This window comes from Pantherophis guttatus, chromosome 2, assembly GCF_059756535.1.
Source record: "Pantherophis guttatus breed Tessera chromosome 2, ASM5975653v1, whole genome shotgun sequence".
NCBI lineage: Eukaryota > Metazoa > Chordata > Lepidosauria > Squamata > Colubridae > Pantherophis > Pantherophis guttatus.
In genome coordinates this window covers 221,929,836-221,949,701 of record NC_142064.1, presented here as the reverse complement: position 1 = coordinate 221,949,701, position 19,866 = coordinate 221,929,836, and the positions used below count along the sequence as shown (strand labels likewise).

General features: G+C 42.2%; 2 protein-coding genes across 3 annotated transcripts in view; one reads left to right on the top strand and one right to left on the bottom strand.

Annotated features, from left to right (window-relative positions):
• Positions 1 to 3,966, bottom strand: part of ABHD6 (abhydrolase domain containing 6, acylglycerol lipase) — a 44,703-nt gene extending 40,737 nt beyond the window's left edge. Inside the window, exon 1 of one of the 2 annotated variants that reach the window (XM_034436351.3) lies at positions 3,895 to 3,966. The gene's annotated coding sequence lies outside the window, so the exon portion shown is untranslated. Of the gene's footprint in view, positions 1 to 3,778 lie in introns of both variants that reach the window. The other variant, XM_034436343.3, reaches the window with a different exon arrangement.
• Positions 3,967 to 6,875: 2,909 nt separating this feature from the next.
• DNASE1L3 (deoxyribonuclease 1L3) overlaps positions 6,876 to 19,866 on the top strand; it is a 47,284-nt gene continuing 34,293 nt past the window's right edge. The window contains exon 1 of the mRNA XM_087883722.1: positions 6,876 to 6,945. The gene's annotated coding sequence lies outside the window, so the exon portion shown is untranslated. The remainder of the gene's footprint in view (positions 6,946 to 19,866) is intronic.

The window sequence follows — 19,866 nt, the reverse complement described above, 5'->3', positions numbered from 1 at the left end:
ACAGTGGAAACAATATCAAAGCCAGTCAATATCTGAGGTATACCTGTAATACAATACACTGCTGAAATTATTCAACTGGATACAAACTGAATCAACAGGTTTGGACCAAAAAACAAGAAAACTGATGACTATTCACTATGTATTACATTCCTGTGGTAATATCAAAAAATTATGCTTGCACTACAAAAATGCAGCAAAGGTTTACTTCAAGTTAAAAAAGCATGCATTGGCTGCTTACTGTTCTGCCCCAGCTCCGGATTCCTGCGGATATTGACACACACTAACGGTCCTTATCAAATTTATTAAGTAGCAAGAATAAACCAAAGTCCGGCAAAGGTTGGCAACCAGCCCAGAAAACAAGATACAATAAGACTTTTCCAAAAATGCTCTGATGATAATTACACGTTGTTTCTAGCAAGAAATTACTAACTGCATGCAACTTAAATAGGCTAAGGGAGTTGCCAATTATCCTCAAGCCTTACTCTCGAGGAAACCTCCTCCTCCTAAGTAGCCACTCCTGCCTTTTGGCAGCCCTGCGTGCTCAAGCATTGAGGAGAGGCTCCTCCACTTCGCTCTCTCCACTTGAAGGAGCCTCTGGAGGTTCTGAAGGCCCTGGCTGAGTCTCTGCCTCTGGCACCACATCCTCTTCAGCCTCCTCGCTGTCCGACATGAACGCCGGCTGCACGGACTGCTGGTACAATACACCAGCCTCGTCGTGGTGATCAGCCACGATCCGCGCAGGCCACTGACGGGCCACAACACTTACATAAAAGACAGCCAAGAACAAGCATTTGATGCAAGTTAAAAATTGGAATTTACTAAATTTTCAGGAAACAAAACAATATCAAAATTATGTAATAAAAACAAGAATAGAATGCAGACAAGGAAAAACATTATATGGTCAATTTCTACAAAAGACGGGGGAAAGTGGATAAGGACAAAACTTGACAATGGCTTGCAAGTGGAACATTAAAAAAAGAAACTGAAGGCTTGATTTTGGCCAATTATGGCCAGTAATGAAAAATTGGTGGGAATATAAAGCTGAAAATGTAGCTGAAAATGAAGTTAAAATATTGTGGGATTTCCAAATACAAACTGATTAAACCACCAGATTTAACTGTGGAATATTGTCAGGCATCTCAATTCTGATCACATGACAATGGTTGTAAGTGTGAAAAATGGTCATAAGTCACTTTTTTCAGTACCGTTCCGTTGTAACTTTGAACAGTCACTAAGTCTAAGACTATCTGTACTTCGTTTCAGGGTTTTTATCCTTAAATTTCATTGACATGTTCTAAAGATGGTTTACAAAAATCCCAACCAGAAAAATTAAAAATAACTAATGTAAGCAACAAGCAGAGGAGAAGGAAGAGCCACACTGAATAACCATTCAATTTTGATAAGTTTAATGGCCTGAGAAAATCTTCTTAGATATTCATAGAAAACACAGAACTATTCCTTAGATCTCACCCCTGTAAAGAGTACCCCTGGTTACTCTCAAATGAGAGTGGAACCTTGTAACTCAAAAACAAATTCATCATGTTTTTGAATATTCTGCTGGATTAAATCAAAAACCTACAAGGAAGAAATATAGCAACAGCCCTCTTCCTCTGCTCCTCCAATTGCAGGGATATTCTAAATCAGGGCTGTCAAACTCCTGGCCTACGGGCCAGATGCGGCACACGCTGGCCACGCCCACACCCAGTTTAGCGAAGGGGGGAAGTTCCGATACGTCACGTGACTCCACCGTGACAATGTGAGTTTAACACCCCTGTTTTAGATCATGCTTCCTCTGACCCTAAACCATTAGTTAGCAACCATTACTATTTTGCTACCACTGAAGCCATCTTATCACAGCAGGTGCATCCAGTAATCTATGCAGAAAATCGTAGCTTTACACTACAAGTTTTTACACTTTACACTATAATTACATTAGCTCGTTATATCTAATTTTTAGTACTCTATATGCCAGCTGCGTGATTAATTTGCACATTGGCTACTCACACTTTTGCAGATTAACTACAGGCAACACCAACACAGCACAGCTATAATCTTTGCACTGGGTGAAACAACTTTAAAAAGCGGGGCAACATGGAAAATAAAAGAGATTATTATACTGAATATTCTACACTATTAATTTTTCTTCCTCTTTAAAGTTTTTTTTTAATGACTTGGAACTGTGTGTGTCTCACTATTATAGTGAGTATTATAGTGTCTCAAATAGTTGTGTGAGGACTTCAAGAAAGGTCACCATCTCTGAACCCTACCGCCCAGGGCATGCTGGGTTTTTGAAACCACACTAAATGCAAAATAATATCATGGCAGCAATATCTTTAAAAGGCAAGCTGGAACTGTTTCCAACTGCCAAGACTTCTGCAGATCTCAGCTAATCTCAACCAAGCTGGGAAAGGCTACCATAAAGAGAGAATGAGATACTTGGGACTTTAGACTCATTTCTCAATGGAAGCACAATCCGATGTTCCGAGAATAACACAAGCTAGGTATTATAATTCTTTCTGCCAATTGTGTCTGATGCATAATACATACAGGTCCATTAACCTATTTGTATGTATGTATGTATTAAGTCTGTTAACAGAGTTATGTGACTCTTTTTCTCTTCCTTAAACGTAACAGCCTTCACGAATCAATGCCTTCCAAGTAAGGTAAGGAGATGGTGTAAGGAGGAATCCTCCAGGCTTTCTCAGCTTGGTTTCTTTGTGTCGGATCCAAATAGATAATATCATCAGTGCAGTAGGGATGATTCCCTAGTTGTGTAAGTGAGCAACCAAGCCCAGAGAGCACCAAGGACTCTACAGTTCAACCCTGAACTCATATATTTTCTTCTATTGGAAGTTGTAATGCAGTATGGCTGTGGGAGGTGGGAACGTTCTTTGAGCGGCTCTTTTCATAAAAATCTGCCGCAGCAAGTTACTGGGTTTCACTGAGAGAGGGTTGGTAAACAATCCCTTCGGACTATCCGTGACCTTTTTACCGATTTTCTATTGTAACTGATTCGCGTCCGATTTTGTTCTCTCAAATCCCCAAGCAGTTTGGCAACTTTTAAGCACGCGTTAAGGCAGAGGCCACGTCTGCATCCACGGTCGCGTGTTCAGAAGGAAAGCAGCACCTGCTACCAGTCCCAGCCCGACTTTAACGAGCGACGTTTAAGGGGGAATTAGGTTTCTCCACCGCCGCCACCCCGTCCTTCGCGCGACTGGATCGCTCCCTTAAGTAGGGCGCACCAGGTTGCGCGCCAGCCTCGGCAGCTGTAACCCTTGAAGGCCGAGGGATGAATCTGAAAAGGGCCTAAAGTCTCTGCCAATCCATCCAGCAGCGCCGCCAAACCCTGCCTCGCGATGGACCCGCTGCCGGCGGGGCCACCCGGGTGGGGGGTGGGGGGGAAGTTTAGGAAACCGGGAATCGGCTCCGCCGAGGAAGCGCCCCCGCCACGGCCCGGCTTCCAAAGGAGGGTTGCCGGTGGCTGCCGTGCCTCGGGGGGGGGGGTGTCCCAGGGTCCTTTACTCCCCGGTGAAAAACCCGCACACTGCTAATCCGCCTAGCCAGTGGCGCAACGTCAGCTCCGGCATCCCTCACCGCTAAGCGCCTTCTCGGTCTCATTCATTTGCTTCCTCCTGTCCCTAACAGTAGCCAAGCCAGCCTGCAATGTGACTCTCATCCCTAACCGTAACCAAGCCAGCCTCCCCGCTCCCTATTTTGCACTGCAGAGACCTCCGTTAGAGGGGCTGCCCGCCGTGCCCACCCTGTTCCGGCAATCTACCTGGGCGCTGCAGCGACTTCAGCCCCACGAATAACCTGCTCCCCGGCACCTCCTTCGGCCGGTCTTTTTCTGCTTCGCAGCGTGTTAAAGGCAAGGCTGGTGCGTGGTTTCCTTACCCTCCGACAGAAAAGGCGAATGGGTTGGCTAAAGACAAGAGATGGATGTGCTGTAGGTAGCGCGCCGGGCATCAGCGCGATAGTTAATTATGACGATCTGAAAGGCAGTTCCCGCCTCTGTTCCTTTGTTTAGAATATCATCTCAGAATAAACCCAGATGGGTTTGCCTTTAAGTCAAATTCAAGGGTAGCCTGGCAGGTTTTTAACGCCAAAGTCCAGTTCCGGGTCAGCTATTTCTCCACACCTAAGATAAAACAAAAAGCTCACAATGAATAATTGTAATGAAACGGGGGAACGGGAATGGGCATGTTAAAGCTGCAGTCCCGGTTGTCATTGGGCTTCGGTGCAGACGGTTGAAGAGCTGCACTGATTTTCAATGCGAAATCTTAGGGTTGCCTTCTCAGGAGCCCCACTGAATTCAGTTGGGCTTGCCCCCAGGGAATGGGGCCCAAACAGTGCAGTACTGGTTTGGAGCATTTTGCAAAAATGCAAAAAAAAAAAAAAATCATTTGAAGTTGAGTATCACAGACTCAGCATGGCAGGTGAAATATTAGAAGCACAGAATAACAGGGTTCTTGTAGGTCATCTTGTCCAACCCCCCACAAAGCTGGAGACCCTGTAAGATTTCTGACAGATGGCTATCGACTCTCTTCTTGAAAGCTTCCAATGTTGAAGATCCCACAACCTCTGAAGGCAAGCTGTTCCATTGATTGATAATTTTCACTGTCAGACAACTTCTCCTTATTTTTAGACTGAATCTCTCCTTGTTCAGTTTCCATCCATTATTCCTTGTCTGGCCTTCAGATGCTTTGGAAAACGGGTTGACCCCCTTCTCTCTGAGACAGTCCCTCAAATATTGGAGCGCTGCTATCATGTCATCCCTGGTCGTTCTATTCACTAGACTAACTATGCCCAGTTCGTGTAACTGTTCTTCATATGTTTTAGCCTCTAGTCCTCTAATCATCTTGGTTGCTCTTGTCTGCACTTTTTCTAGAGCAGGGCTGTCAAACTCATGGCCCACGGACCGAATGTGTCACGCACTGGTCATGCCCATGCCCGGTTTGGCAAAGGGGGAAAAAGTTGTGATATGTCACATGATGCTTCCATGACGACGTGAGTTTGACACCCCCGTTCTAGAATGTCAACATCTTTTTTACAGTGTAGTGACCAAAACTGGATGCAGTATTCTAGGTGGGGTCTTACTAAGACTTTATACAGTGGCATTAGTACCTCACTTGATCTTGATTATATGTATCCCTCTGTTAATGCAATTTAGGATTGCATTGGCTTTTTTGGATGCTGCCACATACTGCTGACTCCTATTTAATTGATTGTTTACTAAGATGCCAAGATCCCTCTCACAGTTACTGCTATTAAGCCAGGTTTCACAACATCCTTCAAGGGACAAAGAAGTACTGTTATAATGATGGTCCTGAAAATATTGTATGGTTACCTATCTACAATATGTTGGGGATATCTTTGAACTAATGTATGAAAAATACAGGTAGTCCTCAAGTTGTGACCACAATTGAGCCCAAAATGTATGTTGCTAAATGAAACATTTGTTAAGTGAGTTTGTCCCATTTTACAACTTTTCTTGCCACATTTGTTAAGTGAGTCAATGCAGTTGTTAAATTAGTAACACGGTTGTTAAGTAAATCCGGTTTCCCCATTGACTTGTCAGAAGATCAGAAAAGATGATCACATGACTCCAGGACATTGGAACCGTCATAAATGCCAAGCATCTAAACGTAAATCACTTGACCATGGGGATGCTGCAATGATTGTAAGTCTGAAAAATGGTCATAAGTCACTTTTTTCAGTGCCGCTGTAACTTTGAAGAGTCACTAAGTGAACCTGTAATGGAATAGGAGATAAGAATCAATGGGACAAAGTTTAAGCTGGGTTTTAGAATGGAATGGAATGGAATAAAATAGAATTTTTATTGGCCAAGAAGTGTGATTGGACAAACAAGGAATTTGTCTTGGTGCATACGCTCTCAGTGTACATAAAATAAAAGATACATTCATCAAGAATCATAAGGTACAACACTTAATGATAGTCATAGGTTACAAATAAGCAATCAGGAAACAATATCAATATAAATCGTAAGGATACCAGCAACAAGGTTACAGTCATACAGTCATAAGTGGGAGGAGATGGGTGATGGAACAATGAGAAGATTAATAGTAGTGAAGACTTAGTAAATAGCTTGACAGTGTTGAGGGAATTATTTGTTTAGCAGAGTAATGGCATTCGGGAAAAAACTGTTCTTGTGTCTAGTTGTTCTGGTGTGCAGTGCTCTATAGCGTTGTTTTGAGGGTAGGAATTGAAACAGTTTATGTCCAGGATGTGAGGGGTCTGTGAATATTTTCACAGTCTTCTTTTTGACTCTTGCAGTATACAGGCCCTCAATGGAAGGGAGGTTGGTAGCAATTGTTTTTTCTGCAGTTCTAATTATCCTCTGACGTCTGTGCCTGTCTTGTTGGATTGCAGAGCCAAACCAAATAGTTATAGAGGTGCAGGTGACAGACTCAATAATTCCTCTGTAGAACTGGATCAGCAGCTCCTTGGGCAGTTTGAGCTTTCTGAGTTGGTGCAGAAAGAACATTCTTTGTTGTGCTTTTTTGATGACGTTTTTGATGTTAGGCATCCATTTTAGATCTTGCGATATGGTAGAACCTAGAAATTTGAAGGTCTCTACTGTTGATACTGTATTGTCTAGTATTGTAAGAGGTGGAAGTATGGAAGGTGACTTTTAGTGACTTTTCCATAGTCCTCCATTAAAGAATATTTAATGGAAAAAACACCAAAATATTCTTGTGCATACAAATTAATTCCATATTAAACATGCTAAAAATACAAACATGTTAAAAGCTGGATCTAGCCCAATAACTCAAAGACAGACTCCAATTCTTTTCTGTAGCTTTATTATAGAACTGATGGTACTGGAGGTCACTGACCTTGTACCTTTCTCTTTCAGGTATACATCTGGAATAATCTGTGGACCATGTGGTTGGACCTTTTGTACCCAGGAGGAGGGGCAAAGAGGTAAGGAGTGGTTACAGGGATTATGGGATATGTGGTCAGTTAACCCTTGCACGTCCGGGTGATCAGGGAGATATAGTAGTTAGGCATTTATCATGACAAAACATTCTTTGTAAATCTCATCCTATAAATGTGCAAACATATTTCTTATGAAAAATGAAAAAAATAAGATGTTTGTTTATTGGCTAAGGCAACTTTTTGAGTATCAAACATTAGAAAATCATCTTGGCAACCAAATGAAGCTGTTAGTTGGACAACCAACAAAAATGGCACAGCAATTTACATATATATATTTTAGAATTTGCTCTTTTTTGTACTGAAATAAACCTGTTTTATAGCTTTTCTCTTTTTCTCAGCTCAAAACAATAGGAAACTCCTGTCAGACCTTTGAGGCTGCAGAGAGCCTCAGGGAAATGTACTTCAGCTTGTTTTATCTTAAATATGTAAACTTCTTTAGCAAGTCCACATCTTCTGAAACAGTTTCCCACACTGCTGAATGACTCCTACCATTAGGTCATTTGTTCCTGGGTTTCAATGAAATTTTTCATTATAGAATAGAATTCTTTATTGGCCAAGTGTGATTGGATACACAAGGAATTTTTCTCCGGTGCATAACTCTCACTATACATACAAGCAACAAGTCATATAATGATGATCATAATCATCATAAAATACATTCATCATAAATCATAAAATACAACACTTAGTGTTAGTCATAGGATACTAAATATGCAAGCAACATACATCATACTAGGAGACTAAATAAAGCAATTAATATAAATTATTAGACAAAAGCAACAAAGTTATACTCATAAGAAGATAAGGAAATAGATAATAGAAAAGATGAGAAGGATAATAGTGATATAGCCCTAATAGGTAATTTGAGTGTGTTGTGGGAATTAGTTGTTTAGCTTATTTGTCCTACCTTCTGGAATAGTTTTGAAGAATCCTGCCTCATCATTTACCGTACATGACAGCTTATAGTTGAAGACAGCTGTCATATCTTCTGCAGTCTTTCTTTTTTTCTTCTTCTTTTTTTTTCTTTTTTTGCTAATTATTGTTCATTATATTTCTTTCCTGGCTCCTTATCACAGAATCATGAAGCCAGAAAATGCAGTATATATGTAGCGGCTTCTACCTGAAATACAACAACCTTAGACGATCACAAAACACATTTTAATGTAGTTATATTATTATCTCCTACAGTCTAATTGTTGTTCTCATTCCTTTTCTATAAAAGCACAAGTCCAAAATATTGTATTTTATTTAATAAGGTGTAGTTTAAGACACATATGTTTTGATACAGACTTTAAGGTGTGCATTATTTAGATGAAATGAAAATCTCTAATTCCTTATTCCATTCATTCTTTAAAATTCATATACCAAATTGATTTACTGTTAACAACTATTTATAAGGCTAATTATAGATATTTCTGTTTCATAAGATTTATTAATTATCAATAGTGTCTTATAATATGGATTTCTGAAAATGTCACTGATCCAGATCAAGATGTCAATAGATGGTAGAGACTAATGGAAAAGGGGAATGTCCCGTTCCTGCTGCCACCAGTGCCCTGAAGGGAATTAGGCAATGCTTTCCAGCAAAAGTCATCTTCTGCCCACTGCTAAGAACCCCAATTCTTCTTTTCCAGTTCTGTAAATTGTCTGCATCTCTTAAGCCATGAACTTTTCTGGGCAGTGTCAGACTGCCCAGTTGACCAAACTGGTAGAAGCTCATCAGAGGAAAATCCAACCTGGAACTAAGGAGAAATTTCTTGACAGTGAGAATGGTTAGTCAGTGGAACAGCTTGCCTCTTGAAGTTGTGGGTGTGCCATTGCTGGAAGTTCTCAAGAACAGATTGGACAACCATTTCTCTAGGAAGGATTACTACTCTGGGTAAAGGATTGCACTAGAAGACCTCTAAGCTCGCCTTCCAATCCTATGATTCTATGAACTAAAATGTTGCTCAACATGAGGGGCATTTATCCATCAGATAGAAGTACTATGTTCTTAGAAAAGGCAAAGGAAGTTCACTGGTTGGTTTCTATTGTTTGGGAAAAGGTTAGTTTATAGATGATTTATTCTGAATCTATATTCCTGTAGTTGTTGTGGTCCACCAGCAGCCTGCAGAGCTGGCAGTGGAGTCGGACAGTGAGGAGGCTGGGGAGGACAATGCAGTCAGGGGAAGACCCAGATGAGGGCTTTGTGTCGGAGGCAGAGATGGGGCCAGGGCCATCTGGGAGCGATGCGCGGAGTCCGGAGCTTCCAAAGCCAGACAGCAGAGAGGCAGAGGAACAGGAGGGGCCTGTTCCTAGTGCACGCTTGCACAGAGCTGCCAGAAGGCAAGAGCAGCTAAAGCAAAAAGGACGACTCGGAAGTAAGGCCAGGAAATGATTGGCCCCTCCCATGAGGCTTAAAAGAGCAGCAAAGGCTCTTGGGCTCTGTCAGGGCATTTATTAATCCCATGTTTGGCTCTGGGACTAATTACCCTGGTTTAGAGAAGATGAATCGAGGCTTATTCCTTGTTGCACTATTCTGATAAAGAAACGCGAAGGAAGGTTTCTAATAAAACTCATTTATTTGTTATAAAGAAAATAAAACACCTCACTAACTAAGAAAAGTTAATTGTTACATTTTTGAAGGTAATTCGGGCCGGCTATCTTTCAGCCGGACCTTGCTGGAAAGAGAACAAAGGAAAGGAGTGTGAAGGAATGGAATGTGGGTGGATGCGGAAACACGTAGCTTACTGATAAGAAGTTGGCAAAGCTACGGAGAGTCTGACAGTCCAGAAATAATGAGCTCAGCTGGTAAATAAAATAACGCAGTGACATTCCCCTTCTTTGCCAGTTGAGCGAATATCAGTTCATCATCAAATAAGGCACATCTTCTCACGCAGATACTCGTGTTGAGCTGCTGGAAGTGGTTTGTTGAGCATATCAGCAATTTGATCATGTGTAGATACATATTGCATTTTGACAAAACCTTTTTTCACTAAATGTTTTATGTTTTGATAACGGATGTCAATGTGTCTGGACCTAGAACCTGTGAAATGAGATTCAGAAATATAAACCACCGATTCATTGTCTTCCATCACTGTGATCGGTCGGATCGGGTGTGTCCAGATATCTGTGACTAAAGCATCAAACCAAGTTAGGGAATTACATGCATCTGAAACACAAGCATATTCAGCTTCAGTAGATGAACAAGAAACAAAATTCTGTTTACGTACTTGCCAATAAACAGGACATCCATTTAAGAACATCATATAACCTGAAGTACTTTTACGTGATTTCTTATCACTTGCCCAATCAGAATCTGCATAACAACATAATTCTGCATAATCAGTATGTGTTGGTTCTAACAATAACTTCATGTGTTTGGTGTATTTTAGGTATCTCAATAATTTCTTAATGCATGTCCAATGAAACTGTTTTGCCTTACCTACGTGTCGAGATAAGAGATTAACACTAAGTGCAATGTCGGGTCTGGTCCAACTACTAATGTACAATAGTGACCCTATGACTGAACGATAAAGTGTTTGATCCTCGAACTCAGGACTTTCTTCTTGTGTCAAGTTGTGAAAATCTGTTTGCATGGGTGTCTTTGTTGTGTTAGCATCTTTCATGTTGCAATGATGCAAAATTTGTTCAATTTTATCTTCTTGTGAAAGACTAAACCCCTTCTGTGTTTTTTCAATCTGAACACCTAAATAAGTGCTAATGTGACCTAATGATTTCAATGTGAAGTATCTCTGCAAAGCTTTGGCAAAAATTTCACTCATTTGCTTATTTGGACCAATATAAACAATATCATCAACATAAACAAGAACTATCTCATATGCATTGTTAGATCTTTTTGTGAACACGCACTCATCAGTTTCGGACTTAATAAAGCCCATTGAATTTAGTTTGTCAGTAAGACATAAGTACCACATTAAACCAGATTGTTTCAGACCATAGAGACTTTTGTTTAGGAACCAGATATCCCCTTCTTGCTGTCGGAATCCTGGAGGACTTCTCACGTAGATCTCTTCGTCTAGGTCTGCATGTAGATAAGCCGTGTCAACATCAAACTGGAAAACTTCTAAACCAAGGATAGTTGCAGTTGCTAAAGCAATTTTTACACTCTCAGTTCTGACTGTCGGTGAGTAAGTATTTGTGTAGTCCTCAGGATAACGTTGAGCGAAACCCTGAGCTACAAGTCTGGCCTTGTACAGTGACTCACCATTTGGTTTCTTTTTGATTCTGTAGACCCATCGAGTGCCAATGACCTTTTTGTTTGCTGGAGGTTTTGCAGGTGTAAATACTTTAAGTTTCTTTAGACTGTCCATTTCAGCCTGCATTGCCTCATACCATTTGTCTTGCTCTGAATCAGGGAGCTGCTTGATTTGTGTGAAATTATCAGGTGGAAGCGTGACATTGCAAATCAAAGGCAAGGGTGCTTTTGTCAGTTGCCAAGAATATCGTTGTGGAGGGATTCCTTTTGTGGCCCTCTTGGAACGTCTCGGAACAACTGTCCAGTCTTCTTCTGCTTCGTCCTCGTCCTCACTTTCGTCGCTAGCGTCAGCATCCACGGCTTGCGAAGACGGAACATCGGGTTGAGAAGAATCAGTGGAATCTTGATCATCAATCTGCGTAACATCAGCAGTATCATCTCTGGGAAAATAAACTCCAGGATCATTGGAATGAATCCTGGACCAGTCAATATCTTCTTCAAAATTAGCAGATTGGGAAATCACAATTGCATGTTTAGAGTCAATAAATTTGCTCCATTTTGAATTATCATCAATACCCATAAATCTCAGTCTCTTTGCTGCTGGACCTCCTTTTCTTCTTTGAGCTAAGGGAATGTTCACCATAGCGTATGAACCAAAAATATGGATGTTTTTAAGATCGGGCTTGTAGCCATACAACATGAAGAAAGGAGTCTGATTTGTTACACTGCTCCAAGTACGATTTACAATGTAATTTGCATACTTGATAGCTTCACCCCAGTATATCATATCAAGGTTGGCGTCTTCTATGAGACAACGCATCATGGTTTGCAGTACCTCTCCGTTGTGAGCCGGTGTGTCAGGGGGTGAAGTCTGATGAATAATTCTATTCTTACGCATCCAGTCCTGGAAACGCTGAGACATGAATTCGGCACCACGATCACTCTGGATTCTGGCGATGCGAACTTGGTGTTGGGTAGAAACAAGGGTTGCAAAGTCTTTAAAGATCTGAAAGGTCTCTGATTTTTCTTTCATAGGATATACATATCCATATCTAGAGTAATTATCAACAATTGTTAGAAAATATTTTCTACCACCAAATGATGGCGGGAAAGGACCAACTATGTCAATGTGAACCAAATCAAAAATGCGTGTTGACAGGCGTGTAGCGCGTTTGGGAATGGCTGCTGCTTTGGATTTGGCCTTCTTGCATACAGCACAATCCAAAAACACCTTACACCCCTTTAGATCCAAACCTTTTGCGAACTCCGGCATCTTCCTAAGAACACGGAAACTGGCATGCCCCAATCTTCTATGCCATTTGTGGATACACCTGGAATGCAAAGGTTTACCTGTTAGTGAATTCTCAACATTAACATTTTTATGCGGAACCTCAGGCTTGCTCTGAGCAACCTGTTTACCAATTCTATTTTTGTTGGCTTTAGGAGCCTTTGGAATAGCAACAGGATCTCTCTCTGGAGCATCTCTCTCTGGGCCTGTGCATTCCCTTTTTGGAGTTTGCATACTTGCCTGTGTTTGTGGTTTAGGCTTTGGCTTTAAGTAATAAACACCACCAATTAATATGGTTTCAGCAACAATATCTCCATCTTTAACTATGTAACTTGCTTTTTCAAGGTGGTGAACTTGGAACTTTAACATTCTAGACAAGTGACACTGACTAAGCAAATTACTGGTTGCTGTTGGTATGTAATAAACATCAGGAATGAATGCATCGAGCTCTTCAACATAAACAGTTCCTTTTCCTTTGACCTGACAAGGATGATTTGAAAAAGAGTAAAGTTCACGTAGTTCTGGTTCAGGCTCGTGCATCTCTGTGAAAAGTTCCTTTCTGTAGGTAACATGCAATGCTGCACCACTGTCCAAAGTCCACAGGAGTCGTCTGTCGTACTCTGGTTGAGGTTGTGGATCATTGGTTAAAGCCAATGTGGCGAGTGGAGTTTGTGGATCACGCCGGGGACCACGACGACCTTGTCTTCCGCCTCTGCCTCTGCCTCTGGAATCTGTTCCTCTGGGCTGGTATGTGACGGGAGCTGGAACTCGTTGGGGACAATCCCGGGTGGCATGTCCCACACGATTGCAGGTGTAGCATCTTGGCATCCTTGGAGCGTAGGTCCTTCCTCGGAAGGGGCGTCTAGCTGGAGCTCTTGATGCGGGTGGTCCTCTCAAGTGTGGCGTGGCCAACATGAATGCCTCTTCTTCAATTAAAAGTCTACAAACATTGTCCACTGTGCGTTGAGCAATTGGGACTTGGTTAATTTTTGTAACAGCATCTTTCCATTCATAGTTCAAAGAGTTAATAATGATGCTGATCATTTGAATATCTTCAATGTTATGGCCTCTTTCTCTCAATTCTGTTCTCAGACCTTTCAGTTTGGTCAAATGTCCTCCAATTTGTTCACCAGGTTTCAATCTCGAACCGTGGAGTTCAGACATGAGTAAACATGAAGATTCAATTGAGATAGGCCTGTAGCAATTTTCCAATTCAGCCCAAATTTGTCGGGCTGTTGTATTTGGTGGAAAAATGACCTGCAGTTCAGTATCCATGGACATCAATAATGTTGTACGAGCCCTTATCTCTAGATCTCGTATTGCAAAGTCCCATGGTTGTGCAGGAGGGTTAAAAACCATAAAATGACTGCCTTCTCTAAGAAGCAATAGTGTAATCTCACTGACCCAGGCTTTGTGCCCTGACATTTTTAGTTTTGTGCCCTGACATTTTTAGTTTTGACTCACCAGTTAGTGGAGAGACAGAAAATGCCTGGTGAGGAGCCTGCACTTGGTATGCTGGCTGTGCTGGCAGAGGTATTTGCTGTGCCTGTTGTGGACCTAAAAATGGTCTTGGTTGTGCCATTGGAGGTGGGCCAGGAGGTGGCCCTATTTGCACTTGTGGCTGGGGCACATATGCAGGCATTTGTAGCTGCTGTGGCCAATGCACTGGAATCTGCTGTGTTCCAGTTGCCATTTGTGCTTGAGCTGCAATATTGGCATGACCTGCTGGAGATGCAATCATTTGCCTTTGCTGTGTTCCATCTAAAAGGACACCAACACCGCCAGGGGGTGTTTGAGTTTGGGCCTGTGGAGACACTTGTGGCATTTCAGCTTCCTGTAGTAAATTACTTTTGCCAGCAGATGGTGCTGCACCTTTGGGCAGCTTTGCATACGGGGCATTGTATGCTTTAGAGTAGGAGTGGTTATGTAAGACATGTGTAACTTGATCAGGGAGACTTTCATGTGACGTATGCAGTGCTCTCTGCCTTAATTGGCCTGACACAGAATCCACCAGGGGGAGTGTCTTTGGCTCTGAGCAAGAAGACAATATGGCGCTTTTTGAAAAATTTAAGTTATTTCCCATATCTTGCTCAAGCATAGATATAGCCATTTTTGCCTGGGATAGCTGCTGTTCATAGAGTTTTATACGGTAGGCTTTGATGGCCATCTCACGCTGGGTGAGCTTAGAGCTTCGAGGAGAATAATGAATTGTTTCTCTCTCTGCATGGGAGGAATTTTGCTCAGCAGTGCTTGCACCGAGCTTTACAAATTCAGAAGGTTCTGGGGAGACTTTTTCAGAGCTTGGAAGATCAGAAGAAAATGTTACTGACCTCAGTCGTAAATCATCATCTTCAAAAACAGCTTCTGTCTTATCTCCATCCATTTCTGTTCCCACGGCTTCTTCTCGTTCCAGGCGTGTGGCTGTAGTAAGGGGCTGGAAATCTGGAAACCTCCTGTCTGCCACCTCTTCGTTGGAAAGATCAATCAAATCATTTACGAAGAGTGGTCTTGGTTTCACTTTGCCTTTTTTTTTTTCTTCTGTTTCGGCATCTCAGCAATATAATTAGCGTACCTCAGTAGCTAAAAACTAATTGCCTATGCGCTCTTATCAGAAGTAACAAAAACAAGGAAAAAGCCATAAATCAGACCATCCTCGTGCTATCAGAATGTCAGGGCATTTATTAATCCCATGTTTGGCTCTGGGACTAATTACCCTGGTTTAGAGAAGATGAATCGAGGCTTATTCCTTGTTGCACTATTCTGATAAAGAAACACGAAGGAAGGTTTCTAATAAAACTCATTTATTTGTTATAAAGAAAATAAAACACCTCACTAACTAAGAAAAGTTAATTGTTACATTTTTGAAGGTAATTCGGGCCAGCTATCTTTCAGCCGGACCTTGCTGGAAAGAGAACAAAGGAAAGGAGTGTGAAGGAATGGAATGTGGGTGGATGCGGAAACACGTAGCTTACTGATAAGAAGTTGGCAAAGCTACGGAGAGTCTGACAGTCCAGAAATAATGAGCTCAGCTGGTAAATAAAATAACGCAGTGACAGGCTCTTTGTAGGAAAGCAACATTGATAAATCTGTTTCCAGTCGGCGTCTCTTGTTTCTGAACTTCGGGGGGCTTTGCCAAGAAAGGCCTTTGCCAGGGTGCCAAAGAAGATAAAGGTTTGTGATAAGCCCGGATGACTTTTTCTGAAGGACTTGTTTTGGAATTAATTTGGACTAAGCTGGGAATGAAGTAATTCTCAACTGTTATAATAAAATAGGTTTGTTTAAGACTAATTGTGTCTTTTAATGACTAAGTGAGCCTAGGTCACAACAGTAATCTATTACAAATGTGTGGCCGCCTTCTTCTTTTTGTTTACTCACCAATTCCACACAAGAAATTGAAAGCCACCCTGCTGTCCCCCATCACCCTCTCTGCCCTCTCACTAGTAAATTTCACAAACCAATTTTAACAGAGGATTAATCTAATTCATTTCATAGTCTGTTAATTTAGTTCACTGTACCTTCTGAAAACATGCAGTGGTCCATTATTATACTGAAGTATCACAGCTTTGAAACATGGTTCACTTTCCAGTACATGGAAGCCAGGATGTCCCACAAGACTCTTGTGAAAACCATTTGGGAGGATGAAAAAATCACTGCTTTGAGAGCAAATAATATCAGTAAGACAGGATGAAACACCTCATTTGTGCTCCATGGCCAAGTCAGTCATCATATGAACACGATCTCATGCCTATGCAAATCTGCCTGTGGTTATTTAATCATCAGATAATTAAGTACAAAATGTTCTTCAAAATTAAGAATTAGAAATTAAGAAATAATTGTATATTGTTCAAAGTATAACTTGAAGGAGTTTTAATAAGGAGTTTTAATATTGAGAGCTCACAGTGTAATGGAATGTTTTCTGAAGTAAACAAGAAAAGCTTACCTCACAGAACAAGCAGAAGAATGTTTCTCTTAAGATGATCCTTTAATCATCTATCCACTTCCCTCTGTGTGTGTGTGTGTGTGTGTGTGTGTGTGTGTGTGTAACAAAAATTCTGTATTAGTAGGCCTTCTCCTTTAATTATACTCTTTAGAATAGAATAGAATAGAATAGAATAGAATAGAATAGAATAGAATAGAATAGAATAGAATAGAATAGAATAGAATAGAATAGAATAGAATAGAATTCTTTATTCGCCAAGTGTGATTGGACACAGAAGGAATTTGTCTTGGTGCATACACTCTCAGAGTACATAAAAGAAAATATACATTTGTCAAGAATCATAAGGTTCAACACTTAATGATACTCATAGGGAAACAGTCAATATAAATCTTAAGGATACCAGCAACAAGGTTTATTTATTATTTATTTATTTATTTATTTATTTATTTAATTTGTATACCGCCCTTCTCCCGGAAGGGACTCAGGGCGGTGAACAGCCAAAATTAAAAAACATACAAATGCAAAAGTTAAGATAATTAAAAGAATTAAATCACTGGCTACCCAATTTAAAACCCCAAATCCATAAAATTTAAAATCCCAATTAAAACCATTTAGGCTAGGCCGGCTTGATGAAATAAAAACGTCTTCAGGGCTTTACAGAAGGTCCGGAGGTCCGGGATCAATCGTATTCCAGGAGGCAGCTCATTCCACAGGGCGGGTGCCCCCACAGAGAAGGCTCGCCCCCTGGGGGCCGCCAGCCGACATTGCCTGACCGACGGCACCCCGAGGAGGCCCTCTCTGTGAGAGCCTATTGGCCGGTGGGAGGTTATTGGTAGCAGCAGGCGGTCTCGCAAATACCCTGGCCCTAAGCCATGGAGCGCTTTAAAGATGAGAACCAACACCTTAAAGCGCACCTGGAAGACCACCGGGAGCCAATGCAGCTCGCGCAGGAGAGGTGTTACGTGGGAGCGCCATGTCGCTCCCATAATCACCCGCGCGGCCGCATTCTGCACCAGCTGGAGCCTCCGGGTGCTCCTCAGGGGGAGCCCCATGTAGAGAGCGTTACAGTAGTCCAGGCGTGACGTAACCAAGGCATGAGTGACTGTGCACAAGGAGTCCCGATCCAGAAAGGGGCGCAACTGGCGTATCAGGCGAACCTGATAAAAAGCCCCCCTGGCCACGGCCGTCATATGCTCTTCTAAAGACAGCCGTGTGTCCAGGAGGACGCCCAAGTTGCGGGCCCCCTCTGTGGGGGTCAGTGACTCGCCCCCAATAGCCAGCGATGGCACCAGCTGGCTATACCAGGACGCCGGCATCCACAGCCACTCGGTCTTGGAAGGATTGAGCCGAAGCCTGTTCCTCCCCATCCAGACCCGCACGGCCTCCAGACACTGGGACATCACTTCGAGGGCATCATTGGGGTGGTCTGGGGTGGAAATGTACAGCTGAGTGTCATCAGCGTACAGATGGCATCGCACCCCAAAACCACGGATGATCTCACCCAGCGGCTTCACATAAATGTTGAACAGGAGCAGCGAGAGGACCGACCCTTGTGGCACCCTGCAAGCAAGGCGCCTCGAGGTCGACCTCTGCCCCCCTGCCAACACAGACTGCGACCGGTCAGAGAGATAGGAGGAGAACCACCGCAGCACGGTGCCTCCCACCCCCAATCCCTCCAGCCGGCGCAGCATGATACCATGGTCGATGGTATCAAAAGCCGCTGAGAGGTCTAACAGGACCAGAACAGAGGAACAACCCCTGTCCCGGGCCCTCCAGAGATCATCCACCAATGCGACCAATGCCGTCTCCATGCTGTACCCAGGCCTGAAGCCGGACTGGCACGGATCTAGATAGACGGTTTCATCCAGGAACTGTGGGAGTTGTCACACAACCACACTCTCCACAACCTTCGCAACAAAGCGAAGGTTGGAGACCGGACGGTAGTTTGCTAAAACGGCCGGGTCCAGAGAAGGCTTCTTGAGGAGGGGCCTCACCACCGCCTCTTTCAAGGCGGGAGGTTACAGTCACAGTCATAAGTGGGAGGAGATGGGTGATAGGAACAATGAAAAGATTAATAGTAATGCAGACTTAGTAACTAGTTTGACAGTGTTGAGGGAATTATTTGTTTAACAGAGTGATGGCATTTGGGAAAAAAACTGTTCTTGTGCCTAGTTGTTCTGGTGCTCTATAGTGTCATTTTGAGGATAGGAGTTGAAACAGTTTATGTCCACGATGCGAGGGGTCTGTAAATATTTTCACAGCCCTCTTTTTGACTCGTGCAGTATACAGGCCCTCAATGGAAGGCAGGTTGGTAGTAACTGTTTTTTCTGCAGTTCTAATTATCCTCTGAAGTCTGTGTATATTTTTATTTATATTTTTCTCCAATTCACATTTTCCCTGGGAAACATTTCTCACACTTAAATTTAAAATATATATTTTAAATAGAATTTTAACAAACCACAGGAAATATTCTTACTTCAAAATCTTATTTCCAATCAAGGTGGCCCCTTGGTCTGTTTAAAACACTCCAAAATCAAAATTCTAATCTCTTTTTTTTTTTTAATTTGATTTATATGCCGCCCTTCTCCGGAGACTCAGGGTGGCTTACACCCTGTGCGTTAAGCAATATCCTTCATACTTTTGTATATTTTATACAAAGTCAGCTTGTTGCCCCCACAAACTGGGTCCTCAATTTACCTACCTTAGAAAGGATGGAAGGCTGAGTCAACCTTGAGCCTGGTGAGATTCGAACTTACTTTAATTGCAGACAGCTGGTGTTAAATTACAGTGCCTTTGTCTGCAGAGCTATCCAGGCTCAAGGTTGCTTATTTGTTGCTTATTTCCAACAGTAGGTTTTTCTTTAAGTTCGTGAACTTACATGGAACTTCTTTCCATGAGAATTGAAGGAAAATCATCCAGTGTAATAAAATAATATCCACTTCTCAAGGTTCTTGGTATCCAGAAAAGCAATTTACAAGTCATATCAATGAAAGTTATTAAGACAAAAAGTGAATGAACAAAAGGCTCCCAATGCAATTTGGGCAAAACTTCCAGGGCTATAAAGCCTGCCAGAAATTGTTGTCTTATGATCTCATTGTGGGGAACATCTGTATGGAGAACTGTGGGGGATCCCAGGCCCTCCCCTTAATCTGGAAAGGAGGTCATCAGCCCCACTCTTCAGTTTGCCGTTGCTTCCCTGGAAGTCACTAGAGTTTAGTACAGTATTCCAAATGCTATAGGAAATATTATGGGAAATAAAAATGTATTTCAAAGCTCTTCATATCACTCTTGAGATTCTCTCTTCATTTTTGCTTTGGCTGATGAAAATAACCTAGAGCTTTTCTACATGTGAGGATTGTTCCCATCTACTATGCCAGCACTTGTGTGTTTCCCCCACTAGAGAGAACTTTGGGAATGCAATGAAAGCTAAGCCAATTAACTCTGGCAGTTAACTGGCTCAATCCAGGGGAAACACTGTGA